Genomic DNA, 19,409 nt, shown 5'->3' with positions numbered 1-19,409 from the left:
CTGGATTTACATTGTTGGGAGTTTTCTTCCCAGACAGCGAATGTTTCTCAGGTCCTCTTATTAGGAATTTTCCCATTCTTGTCCAAATCCACGCTCCCCAGGGCACTGCTGACCCCTTTCCTTCCTTCCTTCCCTCCTGGAGCTGGCTCTCCAAAGGCAGCACATCCCTGCCCTGACGAGGAGCAGCTGTGACAGCAGGGACAGCCTGGGCCTGTCACTTGTCCCCGCTGCACTCTGGGCTCTGCTCATGCCCCGGGACCACAGCTGGGTTTCATTTCTGCTGGCACTGCCCACCCCAGGGGCTGGGGCTGGTGCCAGGCTGTGGGACCCTGCCCTGCTCTGCCCCTTTTGGCTGCTGAGGAATCAGAGCTGCTGGAATTGAGGTTTTTGGGGGGTTGTAACGCTGATTTTTGCTGTAACACTGAGAGTATGTGAAAATAGAGCATAGAAGATGATTAAAAAAAAAAAAGGATAAATGATCGTGTTGGATGCTGGAAAAGACAATGCAGTGATTGTGGACTGTATCATCAAATTAACCCAGGGTAACTCTGTGGTTTTGGGAGATTGTTTTGCACAAGCAGTGAAATTGCTGGTGTTTGTTTCACCAAAACTCAGATGCTGCATCATCTTTCCCATTCCCCTCTCAGCAGGACAAGATAAATGCTCATAATGTTTTCTCTGGAGTGAAATTTCAAGATGTAGCAAAATGTGCTTGAGGGCAGGGGGCTGATTGACCTCTGGAACACTGTTTTTCTGCCTGACCTTCTTCTCTTAAAACAGAAAAAAATCAATTCTGTTGTGTCTAAACATGTCAAGTTGGAAATCAGCATTAGATTGTCATAATCTTTATTTAGTGCAGCGCTGAGTTATTTGTTTAAAGCTGACTCTTCCTGACAGTATTAGGTTACATTTAGGGAGATGCTGGGAGTTGTGTTTGAAGCTGCATCTTGGATTTACTGCAGCTGCTGTAAATACCAGCTAAGCACCCTTCATAAATTATGCTAAAGGTATTTCTCAGTTATATAGGAATTATTCTGGTATGGAACTTAATATCTGCCATCAGATCCCTGCAAAGTGTGATCAGGCCAGTGAAAGGATGGCATTTGAAATCCAACATTCCAGAGTCACTGGGGTTCCAGCAGTGTGAGCACACGAGTTGTTTTCTGTACAGCCACACTTGGGATTGATTTTGACATTGGTGAAACTGCTGGAGAAAGAGGTTCCCCAAATCTGCTTTGTAAATTTGCTTTACTCTGAGCACACAGAGCTCACCAGGCAGCAACTCAGAACTGCAGCAAGGAAAGCTGGGTGAGCTGAGGAGGGATGAGAGACAGAGCCCAGCACTGCCCAGAAATCACTGAATAGCCCAGACCAGAAATCACTGCACAGCCAGAAATCTCTGAATCATTGAACAGCCCAGACCAGAAATCACTGCACAGCCAGAAATCTCTGAATCATTGAACAGCCCAGACCAGAAATCACTGCACAGCCAGAAATCTCTGAATCATTGAACAGCCCAGACCAGAAATCACTGCATAGCCAGAGATCACTGCACAGCTCAGAGATCACTGCACAGCTCAGAGATCACTGCACAGCCAGAAATCTCTGAACAGCCCAGAAATCCCTGCACAGCTCAGACCAGAAATCACTGCCCAGCCCAGACCAGAAATCACTGCACAGCCCAGACCAGAAATCACTGCACAGCCCAGACCAGAAATCACTGCACAGCCCAGACCAGAAATCCCTGCCCAGCTCAGAAATCCCTGCCCAGCTTCCCCATGTGTCTGGGGTGCTGCATCCTGAGCCATGAAGTGCCTTTCTCAGGGCAGGACCAACACAAATTCAACAATTTCTGCATCTGGAGCAGGATCCACCAGGACCATCCCCATCTCCCCCAGGACCATCCCCAGCTCCCCCAGGACCATCCCCATCCCCCCCAGGCCAGCTCTGGAGTGAGCCCAGGGCTGTTTGCAGAGCAGTGAAGTCTGTGCCTGTGAGAAGGAGAATTCTCTCAGTGCAGGATGTACTGACCCACCACCTGATTTTGGCAAAACCCCCTAATGGAGTTTGCCTATAATAAAAACAACAATAATTCCTCAGTCGTAGCCTTGTGATTAAACAACACTGAGGTAGTGCTTTTCTCCTCTTCTTAATTTGCATAATTCCCAGGCTGCTGTACAGAGAAACCTTTTGAGATATTAAGTAGATTATAAAAATGTCATGTCAGATTTGAAACTGTCACTAACACAGGAGTTTTAATTATGAATAAATTAAAAAAAGAGGCACCGCTTCTCCCATGGCCACCAGATTTTGTGCTGTGCACAAACACTAAAGCTTAGAAATGTTCAAAGGATGAAAAGTAAAAGTGAGATAAGAGAATGGATTATTCTGGAAAACAGGGGAAAGTAAAACTGATAAAACATTCCTATTCAAATGATATCTTCACAGGAGTCATTACAAGAGAATTACTATTGTTGGAACACAGAGAGGAGCAAGGCTGTAAAGCACTCTGGGCCCTACAGCAGGGATTTAATTCAAGAAATGAATCCTTGTGCTGACAGCAGCAGGGTGGGGAGCAGAGATCCAGCAAGGCTGTGCAGGGGATGCTCAGGAGGAGCTGAGTGTGCAGGGGATGCTCAGGAGGAGCTGAGTGTGCAGGGGATGCTCAGGAGGAGCTGAGTGTGCAGGGGATGCTCAGATTTCTGTGCAGGGGATGCTCGGGAGCTTTCCCTGCAGCCCAGGCACAGCCCAGCAGGGAGGAGCTGCCTCACCCCTGGCAGCAGGAGATGTCTGAGTATAAAACAATAACTATTAATCCATAAAACAATAACTATAAATCTAGAAATCAATAACTATAAATCTGTAAAACTTCTCCTAACATGTATACATGATATTTGCCTTTTAATTGTGATAAAGCATAACTAAATCTAGAAATCAATAACTATAAATCTATAAAACTTCTCCTAACATATATACATATGTGCCTTTTAATTGTGATAAAAAATAGCTATAAATCCAAAAAACAATAATTATAAATCCATAAAACAATAACTATAAATCCATAAAACTTCTCCTAACATGTATACATGATATTTGCCTTAAAATTAAGATAAAAATAACTATAAATCTATGAAACTTCTCCTAACATATTTACATATTTGCCTTTTAATTGTGATAAAAACAACTATAAATTTATAAAACTTCTCCTAAAGATGCATAATATCTGCCTTTTAACTGTGAGGGTCAGGCCTGGCCTCGCTGCTCTGTCCCAGGAGTGTTTGCCTCCCCTGGGCTCCTGCAGGCATCTCTGGCTGCCCAAACTCTCCTCTGGGTGGGCTGGAGCTGCAGACCAGACCAAATCTGCATTCCTGCTGCGGGCAGGGAGGATTTGCATCGTTCAGGCAGCCTGAAGGCCATGAATTTCAAAGCCCCCAGTAAATAAAATCATTGGTGCCATCTCTTCTCCTGCCCAAGATTTTTCACTGGAAGGAAGCGAGCATGGCCAGCCCCACGTTGAGGTGGGAGCTGGGGGATCTGCTGGAGTGGTAGTTCATGTTTCAACAGACTTAAATTTACCAGATCTAATGGATAACAATATTTCAAAAAGAGACTTAATCTATTTCATTGCATTTTATATTACTTTGTTGAATAAATCATCTTCCACTGGAAGCCCAGTCTAAGATGAATTTAACAGACCTTATAAATGATGGGTCAATATCAACTTTGTCATAAATTCATTTTTACTTTGGATACAGGCCTGGTGGGTACTTCTGTATTGCTTTATTTCCAACGATCCATCATTCACACTTAACTTTGACTTCAAAATGTGACAATGTATTTTCTTTCCTGAAGAATGGCATTTCTCCCTTTAATTTTTCGCCAGAGAAAAATTAATACCAGTTTAATTAGAGCTTTAGATAATGCTAATTTCAATTTACTTTTCTTTGTTGCACGGGATGGTTTGAAATCCATCCAGCAGCAGGAGGAGCAGGATTAATAACCAGCAGTGGCAAAAACAATGCGTGGAGGAACAAGGGTGATGATTGTCAGGGGGAATTCAGCTCCCTTAATGCAGACAGAAGTATTTGTTCCAGTTCTCTTTTTCCTCAGATATTGGATTTGCAGGTATTTACAGCAAACTCACCATTTTTGTGTTAGCAGGGAGACAAGGGTTGTCCTGGGGAGAGAATTAATTGGGAAAATTCCATCTCTGGGGGGACTGGGGTGAATGGGGATGGTGCAGAGTGGAAGGAAAGTCACCCACACAGGTGGGATATTGTCCTCGAGCACGTCTTGTACAGGAGAGAGGAATGGGAGCAGAAATAAATGTAAAAAACAACTTGGAGAGACCCGTGCAAGGGAATTGGCACAAAGTCACAAAAGCCAGCTGAAATCTGAATCTCCTTTCAGGCTCATCACAGAACTTGAGCAAAGGCTGAGTTCTCTGCCTAACAAGGGTGTTCAGGTACTTTAGAGAACACTAATTACCACATCTGAGAGCAGAATGTGCTGCAGCAAGCAAGGCAAGTGCCCCAGAGGTGCCGGGAGGTGACGGAGGTGACAGATGGCACACCTGGTGTCCGACCGGCTGTCTGTCCCTGTCTCTGTCGGACATGCGTGGGACGGTTCGCAGGCAATCCACGATGAACAGACGAGTCTGGACTCCTCTATAGTTCAGTCTTCAGGTTGTTTATTAAAGCTTATCTCTAAGGTTTTTGTTCTGCCCAGCCGAGATCTGACCAGCAAGGCAGCCACAAGCACTCTCTGCCCCTTTAGGGCGGTCGTACATTCTTATACTGATAATTGCGTATGTGATATTTACAATTTTTCTCCAATACCCATCACCTTTATTAAACAGTGCACCTTTAGCATGAACCAATCTAAAATGCACACATCACAGAGAAGATGGATGACAAGAAGAAGGAGAAAAGCCACGAGGTCGGGCCTGAATCCTCCATCTTGCCTCCATTAGACCCCCCTGTACCAAAATCCTAAAACCCACACTCTATTCTATAAAAACACCTGCCCTACACCATTGAAACCTCAGAAACCTCCAGACCCTCATGCTTAGATAGCACGACCCTTGAAGGGTCAAAATCAAGCCACCAGGTGCTTTTGGCTACATTCCAGGACTTCTGAGCCCCCCAAGGGGTCTCCCTGGGACTCAGAGCATCCGAGGTGATGCGCTGAGTTCCCACAACCTGGCAGGTGCTGGTGCCAGGTGGAAACAAAGCAAAGCAAAGCAATCCAAGGGAAGCAGAACCACAGAGGGGCAGGAGAGCCAGGCTGGGGGCTGTCACCCTTGTCCTGCTCACAGTCATGGTCTGCTCTGTCAGCTGGGGGATAAAACACCCCAGGGAGATCAGGGGAGCACCCAGAGGGGGCTCTGGCAGGGAAACACCTTTGCTGCCGTGTGCAGGAAGCAATTTTTCATCTTCAGGTTTGGTGACATCTTGCCACGTCAGCAGGGACAGGATTGATCCAGGAAAGGACATTTCAGTTCCTTTCCCTCAGACTGTGCAGCTCAGGGAACATTTCAGCATTTCTGAGAAAATGAGGGAGTTTACACTCTGGCTCACAACATGCTACCAGCAGCAGATAAATTGACATTTATCAGATTTTCAGGTGTTCCTGGCTCTGTGCTCAGCCATGAGGAACAGCTGAGGATGAGGGACATAAATGGCACTTTGGCCACACTGTGCCTGTGGGACACGGGCCATCAAACCCTGAATTTCTCCCGGGGTGGGACATTCCCAGTGGGCAGCCTGGGCTCTTCCCTCGGCAGCTTTTGCTCCTGGATTTGGAGGTGTCAGATTAGGTCTGAACTTCACACTGTGACAGAAAGTGAGCTTCGGTTCCTGGGAGAAAGGAACAAATCCCATTTACCTTGTTCTGCTGCTGACCTTGCGAGCAGCCCGAGGTGTTTGGGAGGTAATTCGAGCTCCCCTTTTATCACCTCCTTTCCCTTTGCAACACAAATAATTGATCACTGCGCCCTGCCTGCACCGAGCAGTGTGGGGCAGGGTTGGAATATTGCAGAGCTGTGTGACATTGCAGGTTGTAATATTGCAGTGTGTAATATTGCAGGGTGGAATATTGCAGAGCTGTGTGACATTGCAGGGTGGAATATTGCAGGGTGGAATATTGCAGAGCTGGGGCACAGTCTGGGTTTGTGGGGTCACACAGGGACAGGGCTGGGGCACAGTCTGGGTTTGGGGGGTCACACAGGGACAGGGCTGGGGCACAGTCTGGGTTTGGGGGGTCACACAGGGACAGGGCTGGGGCACAGTCTGGGTTTGGGGGGTCACACAGGGACAGGGCTGGGGCACAGTCTGGGTTTGGGGGGTCACACAGGGACAGGGCTGGGGCACAGTCTGGGTTTGGGGGGTCACACAGGGACAGGGCTGGGGCACAGTCTGCTCCTGCTGCCAGGCTGAGCTCCAGGACTGCCCTGAGAGGCACAAAGGAACAGCCCCAGCTCCAGGGAGGATTGCTCCTCTCTCTTTCCATCCCTGCCATCCGAGGCAGCGGGATCTTGGCTGAGCAGGCCATGGGTTGTTTCAGGGATGGGTTCCTCTGTATCCTCAGAACATCTGGCTGAGCACATCTGTCCCTCAGCCAGAGGCTAGAGGAGGGCTTGCAGCTCCAGTTGTGAGCATAAATATAGCTCTAAATAGCATCTGGACCATGAAACCAGCTATAAAATACTGAATTGCAGGCATTTAGGGGGAAGGCAGCTTGACTGAGCTCAGTAATCACCAATTCCAAACAAAACTCAGGAGGTAAAAAAAAGACAAGAGAAATTAAATCTGGAGTGGTTCTGAATTTCAGAGTCATTGTCATGAAGGCAAACCCTGGCAAGCCAATTCTGTTTGTGACTGAAATTGAGGCAAAATTAAAATTTGTTCCTGAACTTTGGAGTCCTCTAGCTTGCTCCATGCTCTCCCCACATCAATGTAACTTTCTGTCCTCAAGCTACAATCTTCCAAGCAAAGCACAGAGCAGTGAAATAAAACCTGAGAGAAAAAGCTGATTTCTTCTTTCCCAAAATCACAAACCCTGGCTTTCAGGAAAAGAAGAACAAAAGCAATAGCTTTAGGACAAAGGCAGCTGAGATCAAATAAAGCCAATTTGAGATGTGATTAAAATTAAAAAAAAAAAAATAGAAGTCATAATGAGAATATTCAGCTTCTTTCCCAGAAGAAGGGCCAGGGGATTGACTGGAGAATGTTTTCCTCTGAGGTCTCTGTGTGTGGATATCAGGGACACAGGAAGCAGCAGCTGGGCAGGGAAATGTAAGAAAATTCTCTGTGTGTGCACGTTTGTTCCCAGTAATATCCGAAAAACAAACCTCCAATCAACTGCAAAGGAAGGGAGGAAAAAATTCCACCTGAAAACAGTTTGTAAGGACAAAACTGTGACTAAAAATTATGATTTCAGATTATGAAGGTGGACTTTTAAAAAAATCAGAACTAGAAATTTCAGCTATGCTTAAGGAACTCACTAATGCTGGGGTGCTCTTGTTTGAGCCTCAGTAATTCCAATAAAATCAGGGGCACTGATCAGCTGCCCAGCACTGCCTGGAGCAGAAATTCCTTCTGAAATTTGATGGTTTTCATCCCCTCTGAGCCCAGTGCTGCTGAGGTTCCACAGGAAATCTGTTCCTGTCCATGAACCCGTGGCACCTTGCACTGCAGAATTCACACAGCATCCATAAAAACTCCTCAAAATCCTAATTTCAAAGGTGAGAGGCAGTAAAAGAGCAGGGGTTTTCAGGTGAGGTGAAGGAACCAGAGCCCTCCTCTGAAGGAGCATGAAGGAGATTGCCTGTGAGCAGCTCTCCCTAAATCCTGCCTTGTTCCCTCTCCCAGCTGTGAGAGCCCTGCTGAAGGTGAGGTAAATGAAATGTTTATTGACATCCCCACGGGCCTCTCTGGGATTTTCACTGAACACTTGGGAAAGCCGCAGAGGACTCTCTCAGATCTCATTATGTTAAAGAAAAAGTGATTTTAGTCACAAGGTGTGAGTTCCATGGGTGAGTGAGCATCAGTAAACAAGCTTAGTCTGAGCTGGCACCTTGGAAAAGCAGCTCCTAAAAGCAATTAGTGATTAATTACCCTGGGCACTTGGGAAGGTCGTTAAAGTGTTCCCTACATTAGCAAGGAAAGAACAGTCCCAGCTCAGGGATGGGGATGGAAATCTCTCAGGTGTTCTGCAGCCAAGGAAATTTTCAGCTGGGAAACAGAAATCACTAAATCCCTCCTGTGTTTGGTGTGGGGAGCTCGGAGGGGCCAAAGGTCCAAAAAACAGCAAAGCTTTCCAAACCCCCCCTCCTGGCTCCCAGGCATTGCATCAGCTTCAAAATGTGTCAGGATTCCAAGGGGGCTGAAATCAGAGCTGCTGCTTTTGTGCCACTCCAGCAGTTCCAAGCCTCACCCACCTGCACCCTCCCGTGGGGAGGGAAATTTGGGATGGAAATGGAGCCAGTCCTGCCCATGGAGAGGGAAATTTGGGATGGAAATGGAGCCAGTCCTGCCTGGGGAGAGGGAAATTTGGGATGGAAATGGAGCCAGTCCTGCCGTGGAGTGGGAAATTTGGGATGGAAATGGAGCCAGTCCTGCCTGTGGGGAGGGGAATTTGGGATGGAAATGGAGCCAGTCCTGCCCATGGAGAGGGAAATTTGGGATGGAAATGGAGCCAGTCCTGCCTGGGGAGAGGGAAATTTGGGATGGAAATTTGGGATGGAAATGGAGCCAGTCCTGCCTTGGCAGGCAATGCCCGAGGCTGGGGCTGGAAATGTCTGGGTGAGCTCTGGGGTGGTAAATGAGGCTGGTTTGGGGATTTTGCCTTTTCTGGGCTTCCACAAGCCCCCAGGGCTGGAATTGTGCATGGGCTGGCATTCACTGGCAATGTCAGCTGATGTTTTTATGATATAATTAAACAGCAATTGCTTCCCTTCCTTCCTTCCTTCCTCTTGTGTCTTCCTACAGCGAGCTGTGAATAGAGCATGGTGAGATCTATTCTTGGTAAAACTCTACAGTTGTGCTTCTTTTCTTTAATTATTATTTCAGCAGACACTTTCTCTGCATGATTCCAAAGTAGGAAAGTCGACAGCACGTGTGTGAGGCTCCCAAAATCTGGTGTTTGTTCTCCTGGGTCAGAAGCAGGGCATTAGTCATGACTGGAATAGATATTTGTTGGGTTTCTTTTTTTTAATATTCTGTATCCTTTTACAAAAATAACAGCTAGATCATTGGATATTAATAGGCTGCTGTTTTTAGGTGTAAAATCAGTTTATTTGGGTTAACTTCCCACCCAGTCGTGCTTGTCTCCAAAGTCCATGGAGATTTTGTGTCTTCAGGTGACAAATTTGAGGTCGTTGGTGATGGTCAGACTGGTCCCAGAAATGTTTCCCCAGGTGCATTTGTGTGTGCATGACCTGAGCTGCAGGACTCGACTCTTCCTGGCGTTTATTCCTGGGAATTCCTTATCTCACACTCAGAACCAAGGGAATTTGAGACGTTGCCACTGTCAGTTCTTGTTGAAACCCAGCTCCACAAAAGGAACCTTAAAACAAGAGTGGGGTTTAGGAGGGCTGCCAGGAGCTCCTGATCCTCCAGACATCAGCACAGGCTGCAGAACTCCACAGTTTCACCTTCCTGTGAGAACCTGAGAGCCACAGGAGAGGCTGTGGAGGAGAAAGTGCCAAAGGAAGGCAGCTAAAGCCAGGCCTTGGTAAACCAAAGCTATCCTGCAAGCACCAGCAGGGAGAAAAACTGGAATGTTTATAGAGGAATGTTTGTTTTGATACCAGACCTGGAATCAGTTTAATTCTGGGGTTTATTTATATAATAGAATCAAACAATTATTATATTGTATTTATAAAATAGGATATAATGAACTGGTGACATTGCCTGTGACAGGTACCGAGCCTGTGAAGGAGAAAGTGCCAAAGGAAGGCAGCTAAAGCCAGGCCTTGGTAAATCAAAGCTATCCTGCAAGCACCAGCAGGGAGAAAAACTGGAATGTTTATAGAGGAATGTTTGTTTTGATACCAGACCTGGAGTCAGTTTAATTCTGGGGTTTATTTATATAATAAAATCAAACAATTATTACATTCTATTTATAAAATAGGATATAATGAATTGGTGACATTGCCTGTGACAGGTACCGAGCCTGTGAAGGAGAAAGTGCCAAAGGAAGGCAGCTAAAGCCAGGCCTTGGTAAACCAAAGTTATCCTGCAAGCACCAGGAGGGAGAAGGAAAAAACTGGAATGTTTATAGAGGAATGTTTGTTTTGATACCAGACCTGGAATCAGTTTAATTCCGGGGTTTATTTATATAATAGAATCAAACAATTATTATATTCTATTTATAAAATAGGATATAATGAACTGGTGACATTGCCTGTGACAGGTACCGAGCCTTCTATCCTGAAAATCAAAGGCAGCTGAGATCAAATAAAGCCAATTTGAGATGTGATTAAAATTTTAAAAAAATAGAAGTATAATGAGAATATTCAGCTTCTTTCCCAGAAGAAGGGCCAGGGGATTGACTGGAGAATGTTTTCCTCTGAGGTCTCTGTGTGTGGATACTCAGGGACACAGGAAGCAGCAGCTGGGCAGGGAATGTAAGAAAATTCTCGCTGTGTGCACGTTTGTTCCCAGTAATATCCGAAAAACAAACCTCCAATCAACTGCAAAGGAAGGGAGGAAAAAATTCCACCTGAAACAGTTTTGTAAGGACAAAACTGTGACTAAAAATTATGATTTCAGATTATGAAGGTGGACTTTTAAAAAAATCAGAACTAGAAATTTCAGCTATGCTTAAGGAACTCAGCTAATGCTGGGGTGCTCTTGTTTGAGCCTCAGTAATTCCAATAAAATCAGGGGCACTGATCAGCTGCCCAGCACTGCCTGGAGCAGAAATTCCTTCTGAAATTTGATGGTTTTCAATCCCCTCTGAGCCTCGTGCTGCTGAGGTTCCACAGGAAATCTGTTCCTGTCCATGAACCCGTGGCACCTTGCACTGCAGAATTCACACGGCATTTGTAAAAATCCTCAAAATCCTAATTTCAAAGGTGAGAGGCAGTAAAAGAGCAGGGGTTTTCAGGTGAGGTGAAGGAACCAGAGCCCTCCTCTGAAGGAGCATGAAGGAGATTGCCTGTGAGCAGCTCTCCCTAAATCCTGCCCTTGTTCCCTCTCCCAGCTGTGAGAGCCCTGCTGAAGGTGAGGTAATGAAATGTTATTGACATCCCCACGGGCCTCTCTGGGATTTTCACTGAACACTTGGGAAAGCCGCAGAGGACTCTCTCAGATCTCATTATGTTAAGAAAAAGTGATTTTAGTCACAAGGTGTGAGTTCCATGGGTGAGTGAGCATCAGTAAACAAGCTTAGTCTGAGCTGGCACCTTGGAAACGCAGCTCCTAAAAAGCAATTAGTGATTAATTACCCTCGGCACTTGGGAAGGTCGTTAAAGTGTTCCCTACATTAGCAATGGAAAGAACAGTCCCAGCTCAGGGATGGGGATGGAAATCTCTCAGGTGTTCTGCAGCCAAGGAAATTTCAGCTGGGAAACAGAAATCACTAAATCCCTCCTGTGTTTGGTGTGGGGAGCTCGGAGGGGCCAAAGGTCCAAAAAACCGCAAAGCTTTCCAAACCCCCCCCCTGGCTCCCAGGCATTGCATCAGCTTCAAAATGTGTCAGGATTCCAAGGGGGCTGAAATCAGAGCTGCTGCTTTTGTGCCACTCCAGCAGTTCCAAGCCTCACCCACCTGCACCCTCCTGTGGGGAGGGAAATTTGGGATGGAATGAGCCAGTCCTGCCTCTGGAGAGGGACAATTTTTGGGATGGAAATGGAGCCAGTCCTGCCTGTGGAGAGGGAATTTGGATGGAAATTTGGATGGCAATGGCCAGTCCTGCCTGGAGAGGGAAATTTGGGATGGAAATTTGGGATGGAATGGAGCCAGTCCTGCCTCTGGAGAGGGAATTTGGGATGGAAATGGAGCCAGTCCGCCTGTGGAGAGGGAAATTTGGGATGGAAATGGAGCCAGTCTGCCCATGAGAGGGAAATGTTGGATGGAAATGGAGCCAGTCCTGCCTGTGGAGAGGGAATTTGGGATGGAAATGAGCCAGTCCTGCTGTGGAAGGGAAATTTGGGATGGAAATGGAGCCATCCTGCCTCTGGATAGTGAAATTTGGGATGGAAATGGAGCCAGTCCTGCCTGTGGGTGGGAAATTGGGATGGAAATGGCAGCCAGTCCTGCCCGTGGGGAGGGGAATTTGGGATGGAAATGGAGCCAGTCCTGCTGTGGAGGGAAATTTGGGATGGAATGGAGCCAGTCCTGCGTGGGAGGGAAATTGGGATGGAAATTGGAAGCCAGTCCTGCCTGTGGGGAGGGAAATTTGGGGGAATGGGCCAGTCCGCCCAGGGGGAAATTGGGAGGAATGGAGCCAGTCCTGCCTGTGGAGAGGGAAATTGGGATGGAAATGGAGCCAGTCCTGCCCTGGGGAGGGAATTTGGGATGGAAATGGAGCCAGTCCTGCCTGTGGGGAGGGAATTTGGGATGGAAATGGAGCCAGTCCTGCCCTGGAGAGGGAATTTGGATGGAATTTGGAGGAATGGAGCCAGTCCTGCCTGGGAGGGAATTTGGGATGGAATTTGGGATGGAAATGGAGCCAGTCCTGCCTTGGCAGGCAATGCCCAAGGCTGGGGCTGGAAATGCTGGGTGAGCTCTGGGGTGGTAAATGAGGCTGGTTTGGGGATTTTGCCTTTTCTGGGCTTCCACAAGCCCCCAGGGCGGGATTGTGCTATGGGCTGGCATTCACTGGCAATGTCAGCTGATGTTTTTATGATATATGAAACAGCAATTGCTTCCCTTCCTTCCTTCCTTCCTCTTGTGTCTTCCTACAGCGAGCTGTGAATAGAGCATTGGTGAGATCTATTCTTGGTAAAACTCTACAGTTGTGCTTCTTTTCTTTAATTATTATTTCGCAGACACTTTCTCTGCATGATTCCAAAGTAGGAAAGTCGACAGCACGTGTGTGAGCTCCCAAAATCTGGTGTTTGTTCTCCTGGGTCAGAAGCAGGGCATTAGTCATGACTGGAATAGATATTTGTTGGGTTTCTTTTTTTAATATTCTGTATCCTTTTACAAAAATAACAGCTAGATCATTGGATATTAATAGGCTGCTGTTTTTAGGTGTAAAATCAGTTTATTTGGGTTAACTTCCCACCCAGTCGTGCTTGTCTCCAAAGTCCATGGAGATTTTGTGTCTTCAGGTGACAAATTTGAGGTCGTTGGTGATGGTCAGACTGGTCCCAGAAATGTTTCCCCAGGTGCATTTGTGTGTGCATGACCTGAGCTGCAGGACTCGACTCTTCCTGGCGTTTATTCCTGGGAATTCCTTATCTCACACTCAGAACCAAGGGAATTTGAGACGTTGCCACTGTCAGTTCTTGTGGAAACCCAGCTCCACAAAGGAACCTTAAAACAAGAGTGGGGTTTAGGAGGGCTGCCAGGAGCTCCTGATCCTCCAGACATCAGCACAGGCTGCAGAACTCCACAGTTTCACCTTCCTGTGAGAACCTGAGAGCCACAGGAGAGGCTGTGAAGGAGAAAGTGCCAAAGGAAGGCAGCTAAAGCCAGGCCTTGGTAAATCAAAGCTATCCTGCAAGCACCAGCAGGGAGAAAAACTGGAATGTTTATAGAGGAATGTTTGTTTTGATACCAGACCTGGAATCATTTAATTCCAGGGTTTATTTATATAATAGAATCAAACAATTATTATATTGTATTTATAAAATAGGATATAATGAACAGGTGACATTGCCTGTGACAGGTACTGAGCCTGTGAAGGAGAAAGTGCCAAAGGAAGGCAGCTAAAGCCAGGCCTTGGTAAACCAAAGTTATCCTGCAAGCACCAGGAGGGAGAAGGAAAAAACTGGAATGTTTATAGAGGAATGTTTGTTTTGATACCAGACCTGGAATCAGTTTAATTCCGGGGTTTATTTATATAATAGAATCAAACAATTATTATATTCTATTTATAAAATAGGATATAATGAACTGGTGACATTGCCTGTGACAGGTACCGAGCCTTCTATCCTGAAAATGACCAACCCAAGGCAGGTTGTGCAATGTGTGAGGGAAATTCCTTCCCCTGGTACCAGCAGAGCCAGAGGGCTGGGATGGATCTGTGAATTTATTTCATTTCCTGCACAGGCAGTGAAACAAGAGCAGGATAATCCTGCCAGCTCCCATCCCACCTTCAATCAGAGTGAGCAGAAATAAATGCAAATTTATAAATGCAGATTGCTCCATCACTGCTAACCCTGCTCTGAGATCCCCATTCTTTATTCACAATCCCACACTGCAGGCACCACGGAGACATCTCCCTCCAGCTGGGACAAATCCCCTGGTTTGCTCTGCTGTCATTTACCAAATTGGCAGATTCTAGGGGAGGGCAGAAATTCCAGGTTAGGCATTCGTGCTGCTTGTGGCATTGTCCAGAGAAATGCAGAGTGGGGCGGGATGAAAATGGGGAATTTTTTAGCTCTGTGGAAACGGTGAAATTCAGGCTGAAATGAGTGATTTAAACTCTTCTTTAAAGCTGCATTCTGGCAATTGAAGCTTTTTCCTCATCAAGGTTCTGTTTTGGGAAGCTTTCCTTTGCTGATGTTTTCTTGCCTTTTCTTTTACAATAAAAAATGAGGAAAGGAAAGCTGGAGCCAAAATGGTTTCAGAGCAAAACGTTGAAATTTCACTGGAATACTTTTGGAAGGAGCATTTTGGCATTTTCAGAAATAACTGAAATGTGAAATTTGGCAGAGCACTTGAAATTTCCCATCTCTGTCAGGGTGTGGAATCAGCATGTTAATTCTCTGAACAAATCTTATTAAAAACTTTGACTGGCCAGGTTTGGTTTGGTCGAAATACAAAGAGAGAGAGAGAGAGATCCTTGACAAAATGATGTCATCCCATCCCATTCCCCTCTGAGACTTCCCTGCTATTCCAACCCTTCCAGACTTGGTATTTAACTTCCATTTGATATATATATATATATATTTAAATTCCATTTCCCTGCTTCCCCCTCACCCACAGCTGCAGTTTGGCACCAGAGGGGGGGAAAAAAAAATAAAATTAAAAATGTAAGGGAGATAAAACTTGTAAAATCTGTTCATAGGACTAGTTGGAATCCCAGGAATAACTCGGCACAGAATGTTGCAGAGTGCAGGAAGCAGGATCCAAGTGGAGCAGGGATCAGAGCAGGGATGGGATGCTGCAGGGAGGAAGGGAAGCATGGAAAGAGGGGAAGAGGCTGAGCAGGGCTGCAGGGACAGAGCAGCACAGAGCCTTTGAAGGGTGGAGCAAAGAGAGCAGGGGAATTCTGAATGCTAAAAAAGGGATTTTTCACGAGGTAATGGCTCCAGGGAAATGGGAATCAGCACTCCCACAGAGCTCTGGAGCACCACGGGAGGAGCTGGAACGGCCTCAAGGCCCCCAGGAGAGAGGGAGCAGTGGGAATATATCAATAATATAAACACGATAATATAAATATAATATAACACTTATATGGTACTTAACACGTAAATAATATATAAACAATAATATTAATAGAATATAAACACTTATATAGTAGTTAACATGTAAATAATAATATATACACAATAATATAACTATAATTTAAACACTTATATGGTACTTAGCACGTAATAATCATATACCACAATAATATAACTATAATATAAACACTTATATGGTACTAAACACTTAAATAATAATATAAACACAATAATATAACTATAATATAAACACTTATATGGTACTTAACACGTAATAATAATATAAACACGATAATATAAATATAATATAAACACTTATGTGGTAGTTAACACGTAAATAATAATACAAACACAATAATATTAATAGAATATAAACACTTATATGGTACTTAACACTTAAATAATAATATAAACACATAATATAACTATAATATAAACACATATGGTACTTAACATGTAAATAATAATATAAACACAATAATATAACTATAATATAAACACTTATGTGGTAGTTAACACGTAAATAATAATATAAACACGATAATATAAATATAATTTAAACACATAGTACTTAACACATAATTAATAATATAAACATGATAATATAAATATAATATAAACACTTATATGGTACTTAACATGTAAATAATAATATAAACAAAATAATATAACTATAATATAAACACTTATATAGGACTTAACCCTTAATAATAATATAAACACAATAATATTAATATAATATAATATAAACACTTATATAGTAGTTAACATGTAAATAATAATATAAACAACGATATATAAATATAATTTAAACACTTATATGGTTAAATTATATTATTATAAATAATTTAAATTATATTATTATATTATATTAACACATAAATAATAATATAAACACAATAATATAACTATATATAAACACTTATATAGTAGTTAACATATAAATAGTAATATAAACACAATAATATAAATATAATATAAACACTCCTGTCTCTTCTTTCTCACCTCCTTAACTTTCACTGGGAAATAAGTTTATTGGAGGGGAGTCAGCTTTTCAAAATGAACCTAAGATGAAGATTTTATTTTTTAATGTTCCAACTTCCCCACTGAACAGCTGAGGACATAATTTGTTTGCTAAAAGCAGCTATATTTTCCTCATGGAGAATTGAGTATTTGGCTTCATTTTGGCCTGTGTTTTTTTCATCCACAAGTGCAAAGACTTCCACTGGAAGCTTCAGGGCCAAAACCAGAAGTGTTTGGAAGTTCTCTTGGAAAATGGTTTGTGTGGCTTGGCCAGGAGTTTTATAATGCAATTAAGAGAACTTGTTCAGGCAGAGAGTTACAAATGCTGAATTCTTCATGGTTGTGCTGAACAGCTGTAACGTTGTCCTGAGCTCACTGGTTAAACTTCAGCTAAGTGTTTACCCTTGACTTTTTTTTTTTATTGTTGTTTTCAGAATGAAACTTTCCAGAAATAGGGAGAGATGTCTAAAACATCTCTCTTTAAAACTCTATTTATAACACAAATGGGAGTGTATTTATAGCCTTACAAACACATCTGGAAATAAATATTGCCCTGCAAAGAGCCTGGTTCTGATTTATTCAGGGTGCCTAATAACCAGGCAGATGCATCCCCACCCTGCTGGGCATGCAATCTGTAAATTTAAATCTGTAAATTTATCAGATTTACAACCCACCCCTGCCAAGCAGAGAGGAGGGCGAGCTGGGGTGGAGAGGGGTGTGGAGCTGGAGTTACCTGTCCTTATTTCTGTGGGCCAGGAGAGATCCAGGGGGAGGAACACCCTCCTGGCAGGTCTGGGGTCTGGGGTCTGGGGTCTGGGCAGTAACTGTGGGCATGGAACAGCGACGGGAGCAGCCTGGGCAGCTGCCAGCAGGAGGGAGAGGGGGAGAGAAAGCAAAAATACCTGCCCAAGGGTCACCTAAATGGGCATAAAAGGGAAAGGAATCTCATTTCCCAAAGTTCATCAGGCACAAAGTGAGGAAAGGGGAAAGGGAAAAAGGGGAAAGGGGGAAAATGGGGAAAGGAAAGGAAATTTCAAGGAAAGGAAATTTCAAGAAAGGAAATTTCAAGGAATTCAGGAATTTCAAGGAAAGGAAATTTCAAGGAAGGAAAGGAAATTTCAAGGAAAGGAAGGAAATTTCAGGAAAGGAAATTTCAAGGAAAGGAAATTTCAGGAAATTCAAGGAAATTTCAAGGAATTTTCAGGAAAGGAAATTTCACAGGAAGGTAAATTTCAAGGAAATTTCAAGAAAGGAATTCAAGAAAGGAAATTTCAGGAAAGGAGGAAATTTCAATTCAGGGAAAGGAAAGGAAATTTCAAGGAAAGGAAATTTCAGGAAAGAAAGGAAATTTCAAGAAAGAAAGGAAATTTCAAGGAAAGGAAATTTCAAGGAAAGGAAAGGAAGGAAAGAAATTTCAAGGAAGGAAAATTCAAGGAAAGGAATTTCAAGGAATTTCAAGGAAATTTCAGGAAATTCAAGGAAATTTCAAGGAAATTTCAAGGCAAGGAAAGGAGAAAGGAAAGGAAAGGAAAGGAAAGGAAAGGAAAGGAAAGGAAAGGAAAGGAAAGGAAAGAAAGGAAAGGAAAGGAAAGAAAAAGGAAAGGAAAAGGGAAGGAAAAGGGGAAATGAAAAAGGGAAAGGAAAAAGGGAAAGGAAAAAGGGAAATAAAAAGGTGAAAGGAACGTGGAAAGGAAAATCTTAATGAAAATGGAGACAGTAAGGAAAAAGGGGAAAGTAAAAATGTGGAAAGGAAAATTTGAAATAAAAAGGGTGAAATGAAAATGTGAAATGAACAAGGGCAGAAAATGTAGAAAGTGTAAAATTAGGAAAGGAAAAAGGTCAAAGGAAACGGTAAAAATTAAAGAATGGAAAGGAAATTTTTAACTAAAATGTTTGAAATTAAAAGGAAATGAAAAAGTAAGGAAGGAAAAGGGATGATGCTTGTGGTGCCATTGCTGGAAACGTGTCCGGCAGGGGTTCCCTTTGGGAAGGTCATGGCTGAGGGCTTGGATTAGTGGCTGAACAAAGTCAGAGAGCCTTGGTTCCTCCTCTCAGCTCTGCTTCCAAGCAGCTGAGCATGCTTTCCCCAGGAACTGGTGCTCTTTCATTTTCACTTTCCCCTGCCTAGGGGAGGGGTTGGTTCAGGCGGCTCCAGCCTTGGCTGGGCATGGAAAGTGTTTTTCTGCTACAAATAGCTCGTCATTAAGAAATCTGAGATAATGGTCTGTGTAATTTTACTTGCCCAGAAACATCTGTCCCAATACCAAGATAACATGGACAAGTGAGATAAAACTCTTTCAAAGCATGGGCGAGTGAAACCCTTAAATAAACTTTAGATTACGAAATTTGCCACAAACTCTTTTCTTTATTTTTTTTTATTTTCTTTAGGTGTTTCTTACCTGGGAGCTCAAAAGGGGGAAAGAGTTTCAGGTGCAGATGAGAAGCAAGGATTGGAATCCCAGTGATTTCCTGCAAGCTGAAGGTTCTGGAGGTGACTCCAGCCCAGGGTGAGTTCTGCACGTGGTGCATTCCCAACCACCCAAACCATTAGCAAAATAGGAAGAAAAGAAAAGTTTAAGTTATGAGAGCAAATGGGCTTTGGATTCCTATTAATGATAAAATTAATTTTATACCCAAAGCGTTGGACAATGGCCCCCTGGAGAACAATGAAGGGAGTGCAAATCCCTCAGCCAGTGAATGCTGAGAGCTGCATAATAATCTTATCATTTCTGTCCAGCCCTGCTTGAGACAGCTGTAATTAATTCTGAGAAAATGACAAATGGTCAAGGCTGTGCTGAAGGCAGTGGCCCTGGCACTTGAC

This window comes from Serinus canaria, chromosome 15 (assembly GCF_022539315.1).
Source record: "Serinus canaria isolate serCan28SL12 chromosome 15, serCan2020, whole genome shotgun sequence".
In the NCBI taxonomy this organism is placed as follows: Eukaryota; Metazoa; Chordata; class Aves; order Passeriformes; family Fringillidae; genus Serinus; species Serinus canaria.
This window is presented reverse-complemented; position numbering follows the sequence as displayed.